This window comes from Nothoprocta perdicaria, unplaced genomic scaffold (assembly GCF_003342845.1).
Source record: "Nothoprocta perdicaria isolate Ctin4 unplaced genomic scaffold, notPer1 scaffold_17, whole genome shotgun sequence".
Classification (NCBI taxonomy): Eukaryota; Metazoa; Chordata; class Aves; order Tinamiformes; family Tinamidae; genus Nothoprocta; species Nothoprocta perdicaria.
The window spans coordinates 3,036,502-3,062,616 of NW_020454871.1; the positions used below are offsets into that span (position 1 = coordinate 3,036,502).

The window sequence follows — 26,115 nt, forward strand, 5'->3', positions numbered from 1 at the left end:
GAAACATTCCTTTCCAATAGCCCTTTTGAACAAGAAACACACAATGAAATATGGTTTCTTACCAAAGAGTAGAACCTGTGCTACTATACTTTGTAGGTAAAAAACAGCAAAGGAGGGGGAAAAAAAAGTGCCTTAAGAGTCTAGTGTTTCGCATTTATGTAGGAAGAATACAGCAACAGTTACAGCTGAAGCATTCCAATGCATATAATGGACATCTCATTACATCCCAACTCTTCCCTCAGTTTAGATGAATACAGCAGTATTGCCTTAGTATATAAAGGCAGGTGGAGAGCCCAGGCCCCTAGGACAGAGCCCTCAGGAACCCTTCAGCCGAATCCATCCTGCCTTTTACTCCACAGCCCCCAGTATTATTTGGGCAGCTGGTTATTCCTCATTGCTGCCAGCCAAGCACTGGGAAACCAAAAACCTGCATCCCCATGAACCAAAGCAGCATTTCAGAGCGGTGGCCAACTCGCTCTCCCTAAAAGCTTCCCTATCAGGCCTGTAGGCATGGTGACAGAAGGAACTCTGCTGCGGATCTCTGCTGGAAAACCTCTGAGGTTTTAACTGTAATTGCTCAGCCCCGCTCCCTCACAGAATAAAACACTTCATTTATTATTCCTGTTTAAGCCTGCAGCCATACTAACTGCATCACACGGTCAAAAATACTCAAACCAGCTGCAAGATCTAGATGAATGAGCCTGGGTTATATTTGGTCTTTCTCCATGCCCTCCTGCAGAACTCTTGGACTAGGAGCGCTACAATATCCCATGCGGGGCCAAGCACCATTAAGAGTTAAGACTACACCTGCAAATTTAGCTGAATGGGCTAGCTAGACTATTAGCCCCTTCCGTCAATAAATCTGCTTCTGCAGATGATATTTCAGGCAGTCACTGGGAGACGGGTGACACAGTTGGTTTCACTGGCACCGCACACAAGGTTTTATTTGTCAACAAATGGGTTCCATGATCCATCATTAACACTTGATTGATTGGCCCCGCGCTTTGGCAGAACCATTTTTTTTATCATGCTTTTCTGCTGCAGAATGTATTTCAGGAACTCTCCTACCCACTGTGTKGCTGGCAGAGGGTTTCTTGGCAGCAGGCAGAACGTTTCCGCGCAGTCTCGGCTGGTCAGCGTGAGTGTCTGGTGGATAACATGAGGGATTGGGCTACGGTTCTGCTCATTACATCTGTTTTTGTTATGATCAGATCTGTCCCTCCTCTTATCACAACAAGAACGCGTCCTATAGAGCTCTGTCTCTCTCACCTGACATAATCCACATCTCCGCAGATATAAAAACCAAACAGCCGAAAAGCCCSCACAAAACAAACCAAGCACTCTAATCCCCTAATTTAAAATATTCACCTTTACAGCTTTTCTGGGCTTCTTAGTGTGATAAATACAATCGGAGAAGAAACACACTAACTGTGACAGATTGGACTCCATCTGTCAAGATTTCATGTTTGATATAGATTAAAAATTGTAGATAAAGTGGAAATATTCAGGTACTGTTCTCTCAATGAATGTCCCAAAGGGAGATGAAGAAAATGATAAATTGGTTATGGCTACACCCTGAGCCAAGCCATTGGAAGCCTAATTAAGATCCAGAGGATTGCAGCCAGGAAAGACAGATGCCTGACAGAAGAGAAGTGAGGGAATAAGGTTATTCGTTTCAACTGGGACAAAACAAATATACAAATGACCTTAACTGTTAGCCAAGAAAGCATATACTTTGTCACCAATAGAAGGGGCTGGCAGTCCCATACATTCAATAAAAGGTATTTTGAAAACAAAAAGCTTAAGAAAAACATAATGAGGTTTACTTAGAAAACATACAAGGGAGGAAAGAGCATCCAACAACTGAGAGCACCAACCTGAGAACTGGAAACCGTGAAGACTTCTTTATGACAGCTTCTTGTATGACATTAATCAAATCATTTAATTTCCTTTAGTTAACACACATGTGGTAAGATGCCACAATATCTTTTTTCAAGGACAAGAAGCCCTTCTTCAACACACCAGCAGGCAAAATAYCAAATACTATCGGGATTCATAAACATCTGGGGAAATTGAGTGACTTTTGCATGGAGAAGCACCACCTACCTTTGTGTTCATGGAGAGCACAGGAACAAATATTAATTTCAACCACGGGAAAACAAAGGACTGGGCAGAGAATATTTATGCAAATTCCCTCCAACCTACTGCAAATAGGTGAGCTCAGTGACTAAAAATGACAGTTAAGAGAGGGCACCTGGCTCCTGGGGGAGTGCAAGGTGAACCTCTGGCAGACGGCAGCGCTGACAAGAGGGAGAGGGCAAAGCAAGCGATGGGCCGCACTGACCGTCACACTTTGAGATGTACAGTGAATGAACACGCCTCGGTTTTATTTACATGAAGTTCTTTCTCAGCGAGATGCTCAGTAAATGCCAGGGCTCAGTAGGAACCGAGCACGGGACAAGGAGAGTAAAGTTCAGAGAAGTTTGGAGATATTTTCATGCTGATTTTTGCAGCGGTGGCTTGATGTCGCTCTGGCCTGAAACTGGAATCATAAGTAACATCTAGTTCTCCCCATAAGTTACATCAGAAATCCAAATGAGAATCACTGGAGTCTAAGTTTTAAAGGAAAAGTATTTCTCATCATGTGAAATTTATTCTGCTCTCTTAAAAGAAAAGAAAGTGGTTCTAACTCTATGGAAGCAGCACAAGCACAGGAGCCCAAGGCATACGGTTCAGGAGTGGAAAAGCTGCCTGCAGGAAAGATCTCAAGTATCTCTCTCCACACCTTTGCAGCTCAACATATTGCTCACACTTTGCTTTTGGCTCCTAACTCCTGTTCAAAATTCAGGCTTCAGTCACTAAAGCAGATCGGGAATGCAGGATTAAGTAAATGCATCTAGCAACTCATCTTCCCATAGTGAAGCTGCATTCCATCTCTGCAGCCTTATCCATTCCCACTTAGAAACTCTAATACTTTTTCTTTATACACTTCCTTAGTAAGTCTTTTGCTTCATTATTCACCTTTGAAAACCAAAATGCACAGTACTACGTGCATAAGAAAAAAAGAAATATTTATTCTAGATTTATAGAAGATCTATCAGTAGCACTAAAATTCTTCAAGCAAGACATTGCTATAAAATAAAAGCAGTATTGAAAAAGAAAAAAGAAAAAAAACCAGTTATTTTCAATGACAGATGCAGGAAAAAAAAAAGAAGAGCGTTCCATACCTACAGTACAAAATACTATTTAATACTATTCATTTCTAGATATATTATCCTATATCAAAGAAAGATAAATGCTACTGTTATAATAAGCTAGTCACATGTAATAAGTTTGGGGCTTAGGACTTTCAGTTCAACTTTGTTTCATCTTATCCTGGACACAGCAAGATAAATTCATTTCAGAATTATATATAATGCAAGAGGCCAACAGAGCAGCTTTCAAAGACATCAGACAATTACTATAATCTCTTCAATAAGCCACAGACACGTGATAATACCACCTCCCTTTAAGATGCCTGATAAATATGCCTGAAAATAATATAATGAAGAAACCTCACAAACTGTAATATATGTTTGCTTGGCCAGTGAATTACAATAATTGAAATGTCTGTCATTTTGCAGTGTGAGGATATTGGTTACATGGCACAATGTAACCATGTTATGCTATTATTTATCATTTTTATCATAGAAATATATTGGTTTAACTTAATGATTAAAAGAAGTCTTATTAGCAGTGATGCTTTACTGTAGTACCACTAACTGCCTAGCAAGGAAAACAGAGAAGATAATAGTCCTTCCCACTTTTATGTTAATAGTGTCTTTCTCCCTAATTTAATATCTCTTCCTACTTAATTTGTTTTCCTGTTTCTGACTGAGCAAGCTAAGAAATAGTCTCTGCCACTTATAAAACTAATTACATTTTTTTAAACTCTCTAAAGCTGATAAGAAACTAAACATCACAACAGAAACTCCAACAGTAATTGGTCTGCAGTGCCACTGTGCATCAACAAGCTCCACGGTGAAATATGAACTTGAGTTTACCAGACATCATAGGCAGAACTGAGAAGCCTTGTCCTGTCACAGACTGGTGATGCCTGGTATCCTGTTCAAAAGATGTCATTCCCTACGCAAGTCTTAGGCTATGCCAAAATCCCCTCCAAATAAGTTTTTTTTCGGTTTGTTTGAATTAAATACTCTCTCCTGTCCATGATTATCCGGGCAACAGAAGCAAAAACTGAAGATCACGCAAAGGATTTCTCATTTCTGAACCTAAGGAGTAGTCATTCCCGAGTGCACCTGGAAGCCTCATGTTTCTGGAAATGAGCAAGCAAGTGCCATACTGCAGGACATGAACTAACCTGGGGTAACTGCCTACGTGCATCTTGGCCTCATGCAGTAACTACAAGACAGATCACCTGCTTTGAGTGGTTAATTATCTGCGACTCCTGGGAGAGTAAAAGTAGACTTGATTGTAACTACTACAGATAAGCTTTTGCTTTGTAAAGCTGTACCATAATTTATCTTAAATTAACTGTTTTTTTGTAGCTGATGGTTAAAACTCACTTGGATCTTAATCTAGTTAGCTACTGRATTCTCAACCTCTATTTATAACCAGGAAACCAAGGTAATTGAAACTGCAGGATGATGCAGTGAGATCCTTTGGTTCATGTTGTGTTTTCACACGTGTTCCAATATATACCAACCCCTTCAACACTTTCTACTGGTTTTATTTTACAAAGTGGCTTAATAGTTCCCTTAATAGTAATACTACTTATTTTCTTTGTTGTTATTATGTTGTTATTCAGATTYATTCCAGTGTTTCTACTGGATAGCAGTAGAAACATAAATCAGAATTTTTCCCATGTTTGTGATATGGTGCATGTCATCCATGTTTGCTAGCAAGATATTTGGTTATCTTAAAATTAAGTGTACAGTTCAACCTCCGGATTTTTTTTTCCCCCTACAGTTGATGGTTCARGATGCTCGTCTACAATTCCGAGTCYGATGACCACACTGCTCTTTCAACACATACATCACACCACCACTTGCTTTTCAGGCACAATCACATCGTTTCACTGCTTTATGGTATGCCTAAATTTGTAAACCCAGTGCTTTAAAACATAATTGTAGCCTTGGTTGCTTTTAGTTTATGCGTAGCTAAGTCAGATTAGTGTCTGACTTGCATGTTTTGGCCCTACTGCCTGTTCTTGTCCCATATCTAACACTGATTTCCTTTCARTTCTGCTCAGTCTCATCCACTGCAGACAGTATTCATTCAAGGCATGGGACTTGGTGTGCTAATTACTTTAAATTACTATTTTTACAATGAGAACGTTCAAAGGAACGATAAATAAATGCATAGGTGAGATGACTCAGAAGTGATCCTGGCATGCAGAAACCAAACAGTCTGGTCCCCTGATGAACTACTGCATTTGTTTTCACTGAACTGCAGCATYGTCTTGAGAAATATTATGACTGTCTTAAGGTCTATCAGTCTTTAACAAGTAAAGTCAGTCACTAGCTGTGTAAATGCATAGAAGAAACAAAGAATTCATTTTGGGATGTAGAGTGGGTGTGTGATATGTTTACAAGTTAAAGTTGCCATTTAGGACTCACCAAGAAACAAATCCAGACACCATAAAACAATCAATGAAACCTACTAATTAAACTGCAGCTTAAAGACAACAATTAATGATCAGGTGCATAATTGTTCACAATGACCATTCAGAGGAAAATAATATTGCCACAATAAGATATATTGCGTGTGATTAGTAGAATGAAACATAAAATAAAGAGGGCTTTTACTCACCTCTAGAAACATTGTAAATTAAAATATAAAGCACTCCTTCTAGCCATTTGTAACACAAAAGGAAGAAAAGTGAATAAAAAGAAATGTCTGTGATTAACTCTTCAGTGGGAAAATATGGCAGCAATCTAAAAGCATTGACAATATTCTCCTTTTCTACATCTTCTTAATTTCATTATATAAGGTAAATCTCACGGTTTTAGGATATGTTGGGATTTCAGATGCTGGACTTTACACTTGCTGAAATACTTAATACATCAGCAAACATACGGCAGGCAGAGGATATTAGGTATTTTCTTTACCTGTGCCAGTGTGTCAGTCCACCTCGTTTGCTTCTGCAACTCTTTCACTGTGGCTTCTTGTTTCCCTTTTTATTTCCCGTTTTCTCACTCTCAGTTTTTCTAGTTTGTGCTATATTCTCAACTGCCTCTCTTGGTTGCTCAGAATCCTAAATTTCTCCTCTCCAACTCCATTCTCCTAAAATTTCAATCTCTATAACCTAACCTTCCTGGATAAACAGAATAGCACCGCAAAATGACACRATTGGACTACAATTCTGAAGAAAATATATCCATTTTTTATAAGCTATTATACTGAAAGATAAAATTCAATGCTAGGGGCAGAATGAGAAAAAGAAGAGAGGATTTCTTACCAGATATAAAAAAGAAAAGACAATGCCTCAGCCAGGTACAAGCTACCTCCTGTGAAACCAGCTTACAAGTGACACATATTCAAGGACACTGTGCAAGAAGCAGGGAAATAATTCCTCTAATACTGGAGAGTGATGAAAAGTAAGACAAAATATACAAAGGGCCATTTTTTTTCTGTGCTTTTCACACATATGCTAGGATGACAATATTAATTTGCACTTATATATTTTACACTTTTTTTTTTTCATGCTCAGTAGCACAGTCCTGTTACACAGGACTAGTCTAGGGGCCACCACGACCACTTCTGCTTTCCTGAAAGCCACACGCCAACACCTCCAAAAGAAGTTCTCATAAACTGTTCAAAGTTCCAAATTAAGCTGCCCCATTTACATGTTCCTCCCAGGCAGAATGTTCAGTCTTTATCTGAAGGGAAGCATTCATATTGCTCCCAACTCAGTGGACATCCCAGAGTAGATGTCAGGGTCTGGGAATCAGGTCATCTAAAACATTGAAGAGAAGGCTCCAGATGTCTCTTTAGCTCATTTTTAGATTGCTAAAGTAGCAATGAAATATTGATTTAAGCTATAAAATGCTTTTCTATATTGGAATTACAAATCCTGTGCAAGTACACTAGACAGTATTAAAGGTTAGAAATGCAGATGTTGTAATTGTCAAATCCCTTTCTCAAATCTCAAGAAATAGCTCTCAATTCCATCTGTTGGTAGTGAACACAACACGTTAATCAGGAACGATAAAGAAAAAAATATACTTCAAATTAACTAGATATCTTATTTTGCTAGAAATAGTGAGTAAAACCCCAAACAAACAAACCCCAAAATAATCTGTCTAGGCATACCATTAGTTATTTTGGTTTCTTTTATTAGGTCTGTTCTTATTCTTTCATCCTGTAACATCAACAGCACCAGTCATCTCACTGCATATAAGAATTTCAAAGGCCCTAATTACTGTCATCACCCATCCTTGATAATAAAAGTCTAGCTGAGTTTATCGTTTTGTATTAGCACTATGTAAAAATAGTGACTTGCTTAAAATCAATCATCTTCATCTCTTTGAAGAAAATAAGTGAACTATTGTGTGTTCACATTTCTAAGACTGAGTTTATAGTTTGATGACATCTAAAGAATTGTATTTTATCATGAAGTAAATTTTAAGGCCTTTGAGAATTCTTAGACTGATAATCTGCTTGACAGAGCTAGATTTTCAATAGCATTAGACAAGAAATATCTATAGACTCCTTTTGGTAATTTTGATTAAATACTGTCCTGAGGACAAAGGCAGTCAGGCAAGTTCAAAGTGTTTTGGTTTTGTTTTAATAGAATGTATTTGATTCAGGTTGGCAAGAAATACACTTAATATGAAAAAAAAAMCACAAATCATGTTTTTTTTGTAATTATATTGTTTTACAAAAAAAAATGCAAGCTTTTCTCATAGACTTCTGAAGTTTCTTCGGAAAAACAAAGCTGTGAATTTTAAATCTTTATAGACAGAAGGGGGAACTGCCATTGCTGCACAAGYAAACAGACAATAAATCTCTCAAAAATCATTTGATTCCCTAAATTAGATTTTCTGGAACATTCTCGATCTGTAAATAATATAAAGGTTAGTGCTCAAAGATTAGAATAAATTAGAAAATAATTTATCTCCTGTGTGTTTTGCAAAATACGGAAATCCAATTTTCCTGCTACTTTTTCCATTACCTGAGATAAATATTAGGGTCTGATCACACATATAATAAGAATATGCATAACTTTTTGGAAATTTTATTAGGAGAAAATAAGATATAGGCAGCATAGACAAACACTCCACAGAAATGAGGTACTTCGGCTGTGGGGAAAAAAAAAMCCAAAACTGTTTTCCATATTATAATAAAAGACCTTTGGGAGTGTTAAGAGAAAATTATTTTCTGCAGTTCCTTGACCATTTTTCTTAGCTCTGTGTACTGCCAGGTTTACTCAGTCTTTTGACAAGATTTGGTGATTTCAGTTATATTGCTAGACTCATCTAAGAATAAATCACTTGAGTAAGTGTTTTGGAAGGTGTGTTTGATTAGTATCCTCTCAGTTACTGAATGGTAGACTTCCAATAAATCCAAATTTCACAGAAATAGGGAGCTGTTATGAAAAATACTGACACTTTGTGGAATGACAGGCACTTAACCTGACAAGTCCAATATTGTAAAAGCATTAAAGCCCACCCCAGGCTGCGATAGAACTCTTCTGCCATTAGGTAAGGAATAATTGCATCATAGAAAGGATTAATGACAACTCTGATTAAGTATTTTTCTTCCCATTTCTGGTCTTGCTCATGGAGTACACCCCCTTAGACTGTAAGGCCTTGCTGTGGCCTAGGTAAGGTTCAATAGGAAACCCAACACAACAAGTCCCTTACCCTTGGTGTAGCACAATCCCACAGAAATTGTTCCAGCACAAATGAGAAAATGTCATACGTGCAGTATGAGAAGAACAACAACTAATAGTCCAAGAGCAGTTCAGGGGCAGGACAGGAGATTCTTAAAGCAGTGAGATGTTCAGTGCTGTGTCTTGTGGAGCCATCACTAATAAACATAGTGTCCTTAAAGCTGCTCTCTGGATACCAGGAACTAAATGGAGAAAACTAATGCAGCAAAATCCTTACATATCTGTTTGCATTGAATTGAACTTCTAAGCAATTCTTAGGGAAAAGCCGGATCAGGTATAAATACTAAGAAAACTGAGCTACAAACCCAATGAACACAAAGTCTTGCTCTTTGGACTGGTTTCATAGAAAGCAGCAATAAGAAGGAAAATAGTTCAGCTCTAAAAGCATTTACTTTGGTAGACCTCTACTCAGCCAAAGTTAATAGTGCCATTTGTTAGCACAGCGCATAATTCAAATTAAAAGTGTGACCAATTCACAGATCCCATGTCTGGATATCTATGTGCATTTATTTACATAGCAACTGAATAACTTAACTCCTTGGAAATGCACATTACAGTGAAATATTAATATTTAGTCAGTTTATTACCATTACTAAATGTATTGTYACAGTATAAATCTTTTAAAGCGTGTCAGGACCTACCTAAGCTTTGTGACGGATTGAACATTAAGGCTTGCATTGGCCTTGGAAAAATCTAATTTCCCAATATTATGACAGCTTTACAATGTGTAAATGCTGAAGTCACTGACTACATTTGAGTCAAATTTATATTTACCGACTGACAAACTGTTAGTCTTGGAAAGATATGCAAAACGATGATAATTAGGGGGACAGTTCTCTCCTGATGGCACTCAACACWCTGGATTTTGAGATAAAAAGCAAAGCAAAGATTTTTGTTTTACAGTTGATTTTCTTCACCTTGCTTGTGTTTTACCTTGCTTTATCATAGTTTAAAACTGGTATCTGGCTAATGTGATGGTTTAGAAATACCAAAACTTGAACCATAATCGTTTACTAGAGTCTACCATACACCTCAGCTGATAGACATGAGTCTATCRCATCTCAGCTCATGAGAGTACAAGGCTACTGAAATGATGCCAATAGGAGAATAGAGAATATTGCCCAGAGAGTTTCCATTGAAACAGCAAGCAGAAAACGAAGGTATTCAAAGCTTTGTATGATGGACACACAGTGCAGACCAGATTGTGGGGTCATGAGAAACTGAAAGACAAAACTGGCCGTACAGAGGTTTGGTACTAGACATAGTTCATAGGAGAAGGAGCACCTCTCCTCTGTGCTTTCTACTAGGCCCTTCTCTTCCGRAAAAGGATCACTGCATTCTCAGAATTTTGAAGAATGATTTAGGAATTTTTTTTGCTTTTTCTTACCTGCAGTACTGGAAGTTAATAGGAAGTGACATACTGAAAACAACAGATAGGAAGACGACAGAAAGAGACAGATGAAAAAAGACATTCAGTAAAAGACGAATGCATGAGCTAAGAAATCAGAATACAGAAAGAGGTGAGGATATAGAATACATATAGAGGTATATCCACTGTAATGGAAATAGAAGTTTGGGAATAACTGTTTCCTTTCAGTTGCATTAAGGAATAAAACACATGCCATGTTTTGAACTTCATACACCTCCTGGTATGATATGTTACTCTGCTGTTTGGGTGACATTTTCACTCTTAAATCCCCATTTTGTTTCAGCTAAAACAGACTGATTAAACTTTAAAGAGAAAAGGGTTTATTTGTCGCTCACATATGGCTCTGTCATTGTTGCATGAGACATTAAAACAGAGAGAAAGGGCAACTGTCTCGCCCCCTCTGAATCACTTAAAAAGGCTCCTACATATGGTTTCTATTAATCTTACTTAGTTTTCTCACAAACCTGTTCCTTTTTCCACCTTCCCCTCAATCTGTCAAACTGTGCTTGTCTCTTAAGTCTTACTACAAAATTAACTTGTGAACTTAGGAGTTCAATTCTGCAAAAATTTGCCCACATATATACATGAAATCTCAGGGTAGTGACACCAGTGTGACTTGCACAAGCAAAGCTCCCATCTATCTTGCTTCAGGAGAGAAAGCAACTGCCTCCCATGCCACAAGAGATGAGGACCTTGCAAGTCCAAGTCAAGGTTAAACTGAAATTCAGAAGCAGCTACAACTGCTGACGTCTAGCTGAGGTAGAAAGGCCTTGGGCAGTTCACACACACGTGAAATAAGCCAGAAGGGGAGGCAAGGCATGTGATTAAAGTCATTTTACTCTCAAAAATAAAAGTTCAAAATATTCATGGCCACAGAAAAAAAGAAGTAAATACTTTCTGTTCAGGAGGTCTCATATTCAGACGTCATTGGCTAAACGAGTGCACATATAATTCAGCTTGACCTAGAACATGCCTGCTATGAGTTACTTCTTTCCCAAGCAATCATGCACAGCTGTTACATTGTACTTGACAATCATTATTAAAATACATAATTATGTCTATACACACTGTGTAAATGAGATATGCATAATTCATAYACAATGTATTTCTTTCTATGTGGTGTGCAAATGTATACACACCAAGGTGATCTTTCATGCAAGGAGTCAAATAAACTGGGTAAACAAATATACTGGGAAATGTACACTAATAAAGTCCTTACATTTTGTTCTGCATTGTTTTCCCTTTTTCTCTTTGAGAAAATACAATAGAAATAAGGCAGGAACAGAAGAAGGAAGACAACTCTCTGCATTAAACCAATCAACAGCTCAAGAAACCACAGGCAAAAATAAAACCAACTATTAAAAAAAAAAATAAGAATCATTCTTTATCTGCAGGAATAACTGAAATAGCGATCATATTTCTAGAGTATACTTTTCACTAGATATCAACTAATTTTCTTTCACTAAAGCACAGAGAGTCATCATAACTCACACAAGGGTCCATCAGAGTTAATTCTATTACATTCCACATTTGTTCAGTTATCAGCATTCGAGCACTTATGTTTATTTTTTCTTCCATTTCATGAAGGTAAGACTAGACAACTACCTGAAAGTGATAATGAATATTTTCAAATGATTTTTGTGTTTACTTAAGGTGAGCCCTAAACTAAAACAAACAAAACTGAGGGACTATTTAGGAGAAATATCAGTTTCACAGATTAAAAAGAAATTTCCTAAAAGTTATCCAGCTGCAAACATTTTTATTTATAGAAAGTATTTCTGGCTGTCAGGACACAAGAAAAAAAAGATTTCTTTCTTGGTCATTGGTGTTGAAAAGAAAACTATGATGGGTCRTTATTATATAAGGTAACAGATATCTAGTGGATATCAGTGAGAAGGCAATAGGGACATCTTTATGTTTTTATATATATAACTTTTATATGGTAACTAAATCTCATCAATAAAGTATTGTTTGCACTTTCTCCATCAATATATATTATTCTGTATCATTAATAATAAATATACACATGTATAATCTATTAAGCAAACAATTTTACTAACAAAAGGAGCCATTTAATAATGCTATGTTTTCCAAGTATGATGAAAAAAGACTGTGAGGGGGCACCCCTTCATCTTTAAGAATCAGTGATATATTAAATTATGAGACAAAATATTTGAACTGTGCAAGGTATGACTTCTATTGCTCTAGGAAAACTGACATTAAAAAGCCACCGACCTTTCCTTCAAGGACAACATTAATACTGCTGCCACATCAAAGCCATTGCTTATAAACACATACTGTTCAGTGTGCATCATTTTTAATCATACTTTCTTAGGGAAACAATCCATTGATCAGACCCCATGCCCAGTAGCAAATGGATTGGTATGAATTTTTGATTAATAATTCCTTTTTTTTTCCCATGAGGTTTATTTTGAGTAAAATAAAGGTCAATTAAAGTTACTTTCTGAATTAAAATACAAGGATAGGACTGCATTTGTAAGATGAGGAGCATTTTTTGCGCACGAGAATAAACARAAGATTTTTCTGTCATAAAACAGAACCAAGACTTACGCTGTATTTCAAGATAGTGCCATTTTGAATTAACATGAGCTACACTGTACCCCAAAATTCAGTTGAAAGCATTACACAAGAAAATCACTCTGCACCCACAACTAAGCACAAGGACTTTCATTAATTTCCGTTGATTACTTGCACAATAAAATCCCCATGAAGAACAACAACTGGTTGATATGAGAACCAGAGCAAAAATCAACTCAATCAAGTATTAACCATTGAAAGAGAGCTCCTTCAAGCCTAGCCTTGCTGGTCTAGGCATCCAGTGCATATGTTGGGTAAACACATTGCTCAGAGCTCCTTCTATATGGCCGGTTTAAATACAGTGATAGACCAGTCAAACATCACAAGGACACGCTCCAGGCAAAACCCCAAGCTGCACGGCATTAATTCCATAACACGGACAGCAGAGCTAAGGACTGTCTGCTCAGGCAGAGATTATACACTGAGTCTGTCAAAGCTTAAGAGCAAAACCGTATTGACACTGCACATCACCAGRGATGCCAGAGAGAAGCAGGTGGAGCGCAGGGAGGCAGCTCTGTCAATGACATCTGCACCCACTCTGTTGCTATAAAAATCAGAGTAATTTCTCAAGCAAAGAAACCTCAAAGGCAGAATTTTTATACAACAAATTGATGTGAGGCTCCGTGCTTCTCTGCTCCCACAAACCTTCAAAATGTAATTGCAAAACGAGCTGGGTCGCATTCATTCACCTGGTAACTGCTCTCAAGTTATTTCTGTGACAAGTTCTGCARTATGTTGATATCTTTTAATTAAACATAAGGAATTCCTCCTTATCTTACCCATGCTACCTGAAAAATACCACGTTTTAAAAAGGACATTACTATTATTACTTGCAGACTCATAATGATGAGATATGTTAGGACTGCACATTCAAATTTTTGATTCTGGATAGAATTATATTAGCTTTTTCCCCAAAACGAAGTCACAAAAATCTCAACAAAACAGCTTTTAGCAAAATGTGTGCTGTAGGCATGTTTGCAAATATTAACACAGCTGAAAGCTGACCATGGATGTTCATTTGCAGTCTTTTCTAGCCAGTTGTATAAAGAGGCTTCTCTGTTTAAAATCCCCCACCAGAGCACAGGACAGGGAAGAAAATATTCACTGGCCTAGCAAAAAGCCAACTGGTGTCTGGGCTGTTAGCATTATTTCTTTCAATTCCATTTCAGGTAAAAGAAAATATACTTGGTTTTTTTTAAAAAAAAAAAAAAAAAAAAAAAAAAGGCTTTCTTGTACAGCCGCTGGTGACTTTCCATTCTGGTACAGACACTCAAATATTAACATAAATTTGCTACCACCTGCACTCACCAGGTAGGGCTACAGCCAAGTTGTCAACATCTCTTTCAACTGACTTCAGTCACACAGCCTGCATGCACACATTTCTTATTCCATTTACTGTACTTGTCCTTCCGCATGTTTCTGCATTATTCAGCAACAAATTCAGTCCTCAGGCATAAACAAACAAATCACATATGTTTCATTAGCTACAGAGAGGTCTAATTGCAACGTGCAGAGATACAGAAGTCATAAATTCCCAGACTGAAGAATGTGACAGCGTCGCTACTATAGTCATACTGTAAATTGTGTATGCTTCATAAAATCTTAATATTATAATTCATTTAATAGATAGAGACCTAAAGAAGATCTTGAAGGAAAAACAGAAAGATATATATGTGTGTATATATATATATATATATCAGGGCATTAACATCCCATAGACAAAACCATTCAAGTCAGCCAAATGTAACTACAGTTTTGATTTCTCAATAGGGAACATGGGTTTCAGATCCTTCTCCAATTCAATACAAGCAGTTCATGAGATGTTTATACTAATTAAGAAACAAACAGAACAAACAGAATATAGAACACCATGTTTGAGTAACTTTTACCAGAATGAACAGCATGGAAAGGTTTTGTATCCATGCATTATATCCATAAGCAATTCTCACTATAAAAGAGAAGTAGCTTGCTTTCCTGAAAAAAATGCTTTTTCTGATTTTTAAGGTTTGCAACAAGTGAATTGAATCTTCAGAATAGAAGATATATTATTCTGTTTTTCCTGGATATATATAAAGGTACATACTAGAAGCAGTGAATTCTAGCTTCTGTAAAGGAGGAGAGAATCATGACATAAATAACTGAGAGATTAATGAAGACTACTTGAAAAGTTGAAATATTACTCCTGTTTCCAAACTTATCTGATTATTCTAGATATTCATTCAATCCTTGGTTTTATTTTAAAARTGTCTGTGAAAATAACACTGCCTCCAGCTTCTCACATTTACTTGTTGCTGCTTGAATTTTCTCAGTTTGTCCATGACTCACTGGTGCAGCACATCTTGGCCAGTTATTAGGAACCCTACAAGATACCTCAGTTTCTGCACAATAAGGTATTAAAAAGAATATATTCTTCTATTTCTATRCAGAAACAGAATATCTACAAATAGCATCACACAGGAGAAGAATTCAAAGAATATCCTAAAATAATAATTACCGCGTTCTGAAACTTTAACTTGCCAAACTAATCCACAAGAACAAAAAATAAAACCAGCTTTTAAGGAAAATAATGTTATTTTTTACATGAAAGACAGACAAGCATAGCTGCCAAACATTTATCAGTCCAGCTACTTCTAAAAGAGACTTAAAAAAAAGAGAGTGGCTAAATTCTAGTTTTTAGGATTTGTGAAACAACAAAAATCCCATTAGCACCAAAATATCTCTAATATTAACAACAGGCATATRTCTCTCCTTCCAAATCAGGAAAAGGATCTGCTACATAGAAAATATATACACACACACGTGTATATATTTTATATACACATATACATGCATATACATGTGTATGTATAGATTTTATGTAGTAGATCCTCCTTCTGAGGGAAAGAAATGTGCATTTACATGTACATATGTATATATAGGTGGATGYACATACACTGAAACGTGTATGTACAAAGCTGTCAGAGGGAAACTATAATTAACCTCAGTACTGGATCCATGGCTTCAGTCTACTATAAGAATAGATCAGGTATCTCACAGATCCATAAGGATAAGATCAACCTTTTTTCCCCCCTTCATTTTCATAGAGAAAGACGAGAATGTAGGAAATGGTGCATTTTTTTCACTCATCTTAAACTGCAGCAGTTTCTACTCTCAGAGCATCACAAAGCCCTTTTGTTAGCAGCCCTGTAGAGGCTTTCCCACAGGTGCAGATCATATTCAGAGATCTGGACAATGATGTGCACCAACTCATTTAAACGACTCATTCTAACATTTTCAAGGCCATGTACATACTTGAAAGCATTTCACTCTTCTTGGACCACTCMTGCCTCTCACATATCTTCACTTTGCCTGAGAGCATCAAATACYTAAGCAGCAGACAACTTACAACTCACTTCTTAACTGATTCCCATGAACAAGCTACTGAGGAACAGCATTTTAGGGGACCTCAGACCTGGAATTCAGGGATGACTTCACAAAACCATTCAGTCCTTAGGAGCACAAGACCCACCAAATGTGGAAGWTTGAGTGCTCCTTTGTTGCTTCCAACCTTCTGAACTTCTCCCCTCTGTCTCATTGCCATACCACTAGAAAGCTTTTCCCAAAATTATTTCACGTGAGACATGGACATTGAGCCAATTTACCCTTTCTGATAGGCATTAAAGGGAGCGTGATGTAACTACATAAAATTAAAGGCAGTGCAGTGTAACTTTGAAAGGTAAAAAGGTTGGTTAATATTAAAGAAATAGGTGCCAATTGGTTCACCAGAGATATTTCAATTAAGAAAATATCAGAACCTCTGCCCCAAATTTGTTCTGTTAAGGTTAATAAAATAGATCATTGTTACCAAGGCTAAGATACATTAGAATTTTTAATAGGAACTGTCTTCTAACAAATGAGAAATACAAGAGCAGAACTGTTTGCTGAATGTCACTGGTTCTTCAGGTTTAATACATCTAATTTCCTCTTTCTTTTAGCAATTCTGCTAGTTTAGCTGTCTGCAGAATTATACAGTGCTCAAGCACAAACATGAGAAGAGCTAGTGCTTTGCAATTGAAATGAGGCTTCATAAATCAAGGGAATACAACATTCCCTGTTAAAGAAAGGCTTGCTCGGCACTATTTTAAAGCAATATTTTAAGGCACGTTTTAATCCAATCACAAAATGATTTTATCAGTAGTGCCAGCACCAGTTAGTCCTTTATATATTACTGGCGTCTCTTCATCTCTTGCACACTAAAATATATAGTCTCTCCTTCCTTCTTTCAACAACCTCCTCTCTATATGTATAAAAATCATATCCAACAGTTGTATTTTCTAAAATCTTCTTCCCAATGGGCTTGTACAGTTTTGCTGCTAAATATTTTTCCCTCAGCRTTTAGTTCCTTCACACAGGACTTGAGCCTTATTTTTAGTGCTTTACATAATTGTTCACTAATGCCTTATTAAAGCTCACACCTGTGGCTTCAGTTATCCCATAAATRAGCTAACAAGGAATAATACCCCCTCAGGGAAGCTTGTTTTAGATATGTGAACCAAGAGAATTAAAGTACGTTATACTTCCCCAAAGTATTTGTTCACCAGTTCTAGCATTTCAAGCTGTTATTCATGCTTTCTTGGCAATGAGGAAGGAATCTCACATTCATCAGAGTAAAAACGAGAAGCAAAAAAAACCCCAAACCACAAAGTAAGGCAAACATGAAATTCCTCTACAGGAAATCTTGGCCAAAAAAGTAAGTGACRCTGACGACAGTAACCAGGCCAGCAGTTTGGCATTCTGTTCTGCCCACAGACAATGACGAATGAGAGCTTGAGAACTGTTTCATTTTAAGATTATTTGTTCCTATCTTTCCATTTTGACTCCATCGAAAAGCAGATGAAGGACCAGTAACAGGTACCCACGTTCTTCTAGGAAGCCTGTTTTGACAAGGATATTGCAGTGCCCAGGAGCTGCGTTACCCACACAAGGCCCCTTGGGTTGGAGAAGCCATCTCACTTGCAGCTGAGTCTCCAGCTACCCCAAGCGTCTCGTTGCTCTCCTCACACTCCAATGCCGGAACTGCCATTCCCGCACATTTTCCAGCACAGCTGCACGACTCAGCTGGGGAACAACCCCACTGCTGCTACCCCCGCAGAGCTGGGAAGGGAAGAGCCATTTCCAGCGTGGAGCCGAGCAGCTGCAGGCAGTAACATTCTCACCCAGCTCAGAACATCGGCCACCTCAGCTCTAGCCCAGGTGACCAAGTTTGCTGCTTGTGCTGGTGCAAACGGTTCCTCCCCTGAAAGCACAGAAAGTTAGAGGACAGGCTCTGGTAGCAGCATGCCCTACACGGGCCAGCACTTATAGTGGATTATCCATTCTGACAGCAGCTTGTCCTTGATTGAAATCGAAACAAATCCCCAGTATAAACAAGATCTCGAAAAATATATGTGGACAGAAGGCAAAGAGCAAGGACAATTTTCCAGCACCATAAAATCTATCCCTTTAATTTGTCTGTACAGCTAAATAAAACTAGCAATTTATCTTGTCTTTTTTTTCCTCCCTTGTTCTGAGCAGCCCGATATAAAGCAAATCAAATATTCTCACACGTGTGATTCATAATATCATTTCTGAATGGGGAGTTYGGGTCTTTTTAGTATGATAGGAGAGTGTGCCATGTAATTGGCCCCTGGCTGATGTCTTCATTTCCTTCATGCATTTTCAGACCAACATTGATACTGAAACCTGGTGCAAGCCCTGTCCTCTCCTGGGGGATGCTTCGCATGTCAAGTCATAATGGGAAAGGGGTTGTGGCATAATCCTGCAGGAAGAAAAACTAAACGAATTACAGCGAGAACCACCTGAACTCAAAGTTCCCAGGAATATCATGTCTCTTGTCACAYGGCTAGATGCACCCCCTGGGCTGTAGCACAGTTTAAAAGCTTGGAAAAGGAGAGAGGTCTGGGTAGATCTGSAACAGAAACACAGTTTACAATAATTATTGCACTTACATCCTTCCTACGATACAGCCTTTCAGTCAGGACTCTATTGTACCCTCGTTATCTTAACTGAAGGCACAAGAATAGAGCCATAGCTTATTCTAAAAAATGTTCCTTGAGTGTTTTTCATGACCAATCATAAAATAGACTTATGGGATATTATAAAATAATTCTTTATTTACAGGTGTGAAAATAAGGCCTCCAGTCATAATCTGTCAGGTTTTAGAGTATCACAAAAGCCAGAATATATGCCTAGTTTAAACACTGTAAAATAAAGGTGACTTGATTCAATGATGGTCTACAGTGCTGCATGTTATGAAGTTGACAAATCTGACTTATAGGAAAACAAAGACGTGTCCCAAGCTAATTAAAATCCATTCATCTTGGACTTTAATCTTTCAGACAAATTTGTAATGAAAATTTGTTTTCACTTCTTTATGCAGTTCTGCTAAWGGACCAGAGGTTTGGAAAAATCCTGGATCTGATGCTGGGAAGGGTTTTGCTGAGAGACATGCGTTGCAACAAAGCGAACGAGATCCTTAAATTAAGTCCACCCTGGAGCACAAGGAGCCTCCTCGACCTTCCTCTTCAAGGGAGCTGTAGCACCCTTGAACTCTGCAGAATTCTCACCGGGGGCCTTCACTAGCAGAGCAAGCCCAGCTCAGTCTTGGGAGGGTTGATACACGTCTCAGCTAAGCCATTTTTCAAATTAGCTGTTCCCAGCCTTGAATTAGTGCCAGGCTCTGTGTTTTGGGATGAGGAGGCCAAGAGCCCGGGGAGCCACCGCTCTGTCCATTTCTCTGCTGGCATCACAAAGCCCGTAAGCCTTGAAACCAGGGTCGGAAAGCAGGACTCTCCGGGCTTCCCTGCTGCAGGGCTGGAAGCCGGGGAGGTCTGGGCAGGGTTCCCAGGTCCTGCAGCGTTCAGGCAGCCCGTGTGGCAGCGCAGCCATAAGGCTGAGCTCCTGCGAGCCCCGCATCTGCTCGGGGAAATTGATGCGCCCGTAGGAGCCGGGCGGGCGACACACACGGAAAACAATTTCACAGAGCAGCTGGGGTACAGAGAGCGYGATACTGTCTGGAAGCTTGGGATTTTGTTTTATTTTTCTTTTTTAGGAGGTCTCATTCAAAAGAAAAGTCTAAATGCTTTAGCTTGGCTTCTGAGTACATTTTCCCCCAAACCAGGCATCTCTTTCCCCCCCCCCGCCTTTTTTTTTTTTTAAATTACTAAAGCAGGAAAAAATAAAAATTTGATGAAAAACCACAACAGCTCTGATAAGGAACAGATGAGACAAAGTGAAAACAACAGCCATAAGCAGAGAGAAAAATAACCTAAAAAAACCTATGACATGACCCCAGTGCTCCCCAAAACTACAGCGCAGAAGACGGCAGCAGACACGAAGGCATCACCATTACCCAGCAAAAGCAGCACACAAATATGCACTCCTGACTGGATCCTACAACCAGAATCTTCAACTTCTCCAGGCTTCACCATTGCCCCTATCCAGGAACACAGGTTGGAAACCCTGGAGCTGGAGAAAGCCCAGAGCTGCATCTGCCCTAGCACTGATGCCAGCTCCATTCCTAAAAAGTTGCTTTCTTTTCTTCTTCAGACATACTAATATAATGAATGACTCCCGGTGCATTCTGCCCATTTCTCATCATCTCTAATACAACACCTGCAGTTTCCTTCCTGCACACAACAACATTAAGACCAAATACTTAAGCAAGAATGCAGGACTTTCCTGTAAACATCCCAACTGTCTCTTTATTTTTCCTCACTTGGTTTTTGTCTTGTTTAAGACTTTATCATCTTTTAGGATTGCATTCTTATTTTTTTCCCCCTACTGTAAATGCTGAATRACAAATGGGTACAGGACTGAAAAGTCAACAAAATCTGGCAAAGGTTTTTCAGCAATGCCAGACACAGGCTGCCTTCTGCACTGCTGGGAGAGGTGACTTTCACAGCTGTGTCTCCGACTCAACCATGACCAACTCCACAATCAATCAGTAAAATTCCAGCCAAACGAAGCTCTGGCTCTTTTACTCAAAGTTCAGAAGTGGTTACCACGGGGTGCGTAGCATTTTAATTAGCTAAATGGCTCTGTACATACGTCTGGCTTTTTATTTCTAATTTATTCATGATTATGCATTAATCATTGACATCCTGAAACCTAATCAGCAAAGAGGACAAGCATTCACAGGTAACATGGGACAAGAAATACCATATATATTTAAATCACCAAAGTTGAGGCAGGTAGAAAAATATCAACACTTCAAACCTAGAAGTGACACCTAGGATCTAATTAGTTCCATCTGTACACACTCTATTCCATTTCACTATTAAGAGTTCAGGTTCACTAAAAGTCTAACAAATTCAAATAAAAAAGCTTTCAAAAATACTTTATAAGCAATGTTTAAAAACCTCATTAATAAATACATACTCTAATTTATTATCTATTGTCATCATACTCTGCAAATGCAACYGAGATGGTGTTTGACCCCACAAGTGCTGTTGTCATTCGTGTCCTAAGTCACTTTCTGAGGCTCTGAGTGTGAGGACTGCGAAAATCTCTTAGAGCTGGGCCCTGTCCCCTATGCAGAAGGGGTTTCAGCATAGAACTTTTTAATCAGAAATTCATTTCATGCTGAACAACTTCTTCTTTGCTAAATAATGACAAATTTGTCAAGGAAATTTAGCAGAAAAAAAAATGTGTTTCTGTATCTTCATACTGTGACAATTTCCTGTTGGGGTATTTTGCTTTCAAAAAGAGTTTCTCTTCCAATTAAAAAAAAAAAAAAAAAAAAATCAAAACTTGAACCAAAATATTTTTCTTTGCTTAAACGACAAGTTCTCTACCCTCTTCAGGTCATACTGGAGCTTTTTTTTTTTTTTTTTTCCTCTTATATTCTGATTCAGCTAAGGAATTAAACAAAAAAGAGTTATTCACACAGTTCTACTTTTCAGTAACTTAAAGGTATGTTTTGTTTTTTTGGTTCCTCTAGCATTCAGCAATAAGCTCTTTAAAGGGGTGTGATGCGCTTTTCAATGAGAGGGATCATTCAGATGACTGACTTCTTCCAAACACTCAATATTATTCAGTTCATCCACTGTTACATTAAGAACCCTTAAACTGAAAGCTAACTATTTGATTGARCTGGAGTATTTCAGGAAACAAAAACCTTGTTGTCATGCAGATAACCCCCTTTTCTTTTTGATACCAAATTTAGTAGGAATATTTTCTTATATTTAGATCACTTATAATAGCAGTTTGTTTCTTAGCAACACCATGTGATGAAGACTTGAATGTAAAAGAAGTGGCAACCCCTACATTCRTTAGAACAGTGAAAACGGGGAAGAAATGGCAAAATTAGATTTTGTCAGGGTGTCTGTGTCTCAGATAGACATATTGATGCTATTTGGGAAGCCTCTAATCCCAGATGTGGGCACATCCTTCTTCCCTTGAGCCCCAGGAGGCYGCCTATGATACTTCATTACAAGGCAGGTTGCAGAAGTGCAACCTCGAGTAGCTGGAGGGGAGGAGGAGGAAGGGCACTGAAAAAGCACTGACCCATAACGACAGATGAAATGGCAACCCTGAAGCTTCTCCCTCTTTTCTCAAGTAACTGAAATGTTTCACCTGTGTGAAACGATCCACCTCAGTGACGATGCAAAACTTTCACGGAAAGGGTAGAATGTCTATTATATTCAGAATTCTTTTCAGGATCAGAGTAATAAGTATTCTAATAAAACAGTACAAATCATCACTTCCCTCCTTTTCCTCTATTGCAAAGAATTTAAGCCACAGAGAATAGATGAAATTTGTCACGAGTCACTTTGAAGCCAGGGAGTACAGATTTAACGCCCAGTATAAGATGCATTTTTTTTCCCCAAAAACACTTGCCCAAATCCTCAGATTCTCCTCCATGAGACACGTGAACAATGGGAAAAGTTGTGCAACCATGAAAGTGGGATTTTTATTTTTATCTTYGTAGCAACAACTAACCCAAATTAATTTCACGGAATAAAGAGCATACTTCCAAACAATGAAAAAAAAACATAATGAGAATAAACAAGCAAATGATCAATTACACACCTCAAGACTGCTRTGACTCAAGGGCTTCAAAATGAAGGGGTTGGGCAAAAAGTATTTGTCCGATGTGCAAAGTAATGCCTTTAAGTTATCCATAATGGTTATTTAAAGCAAGGTAAATGCTCTAGCTGTACCACTTTTAGGTTGGTGTTTTGTGCATTTTAGCCACCTGTTTTAGTAAGAATAACTGTSTAGCCTCACATCATTTTTTTTCCTGATGGCATTTATCCTGCCTTTTCTCAGCAGCTCATGCCAGACTCCAGTGGTGCAGAATGATTGGAAATTTTTTCTCCTCCTGTGAACAACAAGTGAATCATCCATCTTAAACAGCAAAGACTATCACCCCTCCCTTCCAGCAAACTGAAATAGATAGGTAGTAATTTAGCATGTTCAGATGAAGACATTTAGTTGTAGATGAAGGGGAACATGGAAATGGCTAGACATAAGGATTTGTGGATCTATGCTTACATAATATTGATACTAAAACCAATCTAAAAACCCCTACATCCTAGYGATTTTCCAGAGACGGTCTCCAAATCGATGAAATACTATTTTTTTTCTTCCATGGACAAAGGTATTCTTTGAAAACACAGCTAAAAATGCCAGCACGACCTACTTGCACTGCTAACGTGGAAAAGATGAAAAGATTACAACTTCTGCTTGCTGGAAACTGCTGAGACTCAGGGAGATTCCAAGTGAGACAATCCATGTCCATCCTGAAACTCCAGCAGTCGCCAGGTGACAGCACTCTCTGCACATGGAATATACTATATTAGGCTTAATAATTACAAGGCTTAATAATTACAAACTCTGTAAATATTCGTATTAGAACTCACAAACAGCACAGAACAGCAGAGAGACATAATGCTTGTGAAGAGCAAAAAACAACTACAGGATAAAGGGAAGAATCCTCAATACTTCCTTCTTAACGTGTCATAAATAAGCACTTTAGTATCCTTAGTCCACTCTATCATTTATTTGAATATAACATCCTCAGTACTACATATTAGAATGTTGCAATGACCTTTGCCTATGCAGATGTAAATAAAACTCATTGCAGGAACAATGGTTAACTGAGCATAAAGCCTGCAACTTTGCATTTATTTTCTTTACTTCTGGAATGACAACCACCAGTACAATTCCAGCATAGTCTCTCAGTAGAGACCTGGTTTGGGATTCTCTTCCTAAAACATCAAAAAAAAAAAGCATGTAATAAATAGAAGAAATAAATACAGGCAAATATGAAAGCCTCCAGTGTGGTTACAGACAATCAAAATAGAACCATCCTAATTAACTAAAAGCTATCTTTAATTACTATTGCACATTTCTAAAGCATGCTTTACTTCAAAACATTTCAAGCAACTTTATTTGTATCAATCAGTACCACTTCAGGAACTGAAATGGAAATTACCCCTAGGGTTGCATACATCAGGAAACGTATTTAGTTGAACGCCAAGTTGTGACAAGATGATGGAATGGGACCTCTGCCTGCCTGTACTTCTGCCCTGTTCTTTGTAAGAGAGTGCACCTAACCTTGGCTCCATGGAAGGCGATATGCAAGGTACGCCAATCAGCACATCTACATACATTACTAGTTTCTCTCGTGTATAAATTGGGCACTTAAACCAGATAATGCAGCTGAAAATTACTTCAAAATGTTTTACTTTAAAAAAGCATGAATAATGAAGCATTTTTACTTCTCATTGCAAGTCCAGGGTTTAATTTTAGGATTAAATCCTGTTATTCCTATGCAACTAGATGCAGTAGTAATTGTCCTGAGGCAAATTCCTATGCTAAACTTGTGATTTTATTATCTTTACCGCATCCCACTGCAATAGACTTGCTCTGCTTAGCCCTGTCACTTCTGATATAGATTATTTTCCCTCTTAATTTCTTCATGTTAGACTACGCTGTTGCATCTATGCACCTGTCTTTCTTAAAAGCTCTTCAAGGCAAAACTTCTCAATCTATTAGCAGCCATAATGAATTATTGCAAGGCAATTCCAAGCAATAAGCTTCTTCCCATGTGTCACTGCCCCATCATTCAGACATTTACTTCCCTGCTTGAGCAATACAAAGACGTTTTCACCATCTCCTCGCTCTCCATGGACAACACTGACACAGCATCATGACCTATGTACAACACCTCACGTATAACTTTATGATGTGACAGCCGATAAATGACATTACTGTTAATCACATTATTTGCCATTGCTTTACACATACTGTCCACACATGGACAACCTAACCTGTCTACCCGCATATCCCATGAACCGAAGGTCTACACACTGACCAGAGGATCTGCATGGATGTTTGGGATACCCTCTGYCCGGGGTCAGCAGTGGAGCATGTTTTGGTACCACTCAGTTCTCCACCAACTCACAGTACTGAATCTACAGCAATGATAAAGGAAATATCTGATGGAATTGCCAAGATAAATACACACTTTTCTTCCACAGACTGTTCGTAAATGTTATAGTCTTTACGTAAGCACTTACCTAGCAGGCTGAGGTGGGCAGGCAATACAACTCCAACCAAGAGAAGGAATTTTTTTTTTTTTTTTTTTTTTTTTATTTTTTTTTATTTTTTTTTTTTTTTTTTTTTTTTTTTTTAAACAAGGCATGGGAAGAGTATGTGTCTGTGATAGGAATGAGTAAAAAAAAAATTATTATCAAGCACTGACTAAGGCCATGCAAATAAGTGAAGACAGATAAAAGAAAAGAAAAAAACATGAGCATCCTCCAGTTGGAGAGCTGCAAATTAGACTTGGCTACCACCAAAGAACAATTTTGATGCCATTCTTAGAGAACCGACCTGCACAATAGAGTACGAGAAGAGGGAACTCTTGCTCAGTTGCCCAGCTGAAACAGTTTCCCAAGTCTGTCTACCAGGCACATTAGGGAAGCTTTCTTAAGGATACACAGGCTCTTCCTTACAGAGGTAAGAATGCTCAGAGAATTCTATTGTATAGAAAACTTATAACTTATCTTGTATTTTTTTCTTTTTTTCCTCCAGTTAATTATTATAGCTAGACAATAGTGTAAAAAAAAAAAAAAGTTAGCATTTATTTCTTCTATTTATGGAGCAAGTGCAAAGTTTTTACAGGCATGACCTCTACACCTAC

General features: G+C 38.1%; 1 long non-coding RNA gene across 2 annotated transcripts in view; it reads right to left on the reverse strand.

Moving 5' to 3' along the window:
* Positions 1-23,641: 23,641 nt before the first annotated feature.
* The window catches only part of LOC112944542, a 40,554-nt gene continuing 38,080 nt past the window's right edge, over positions 23,642-26,115 (reverse strand). For both annotated transcript variants that reach the window (XR_003248791.1, XR_003248792.1), the window contains exon 4: positions 23,642-23,742. This is a non-coding gene — a long non-coding RNA (uncharacterized LOC112944542). The remainder of the gene's footprint in view (positions 23,743-26,115) is intronic.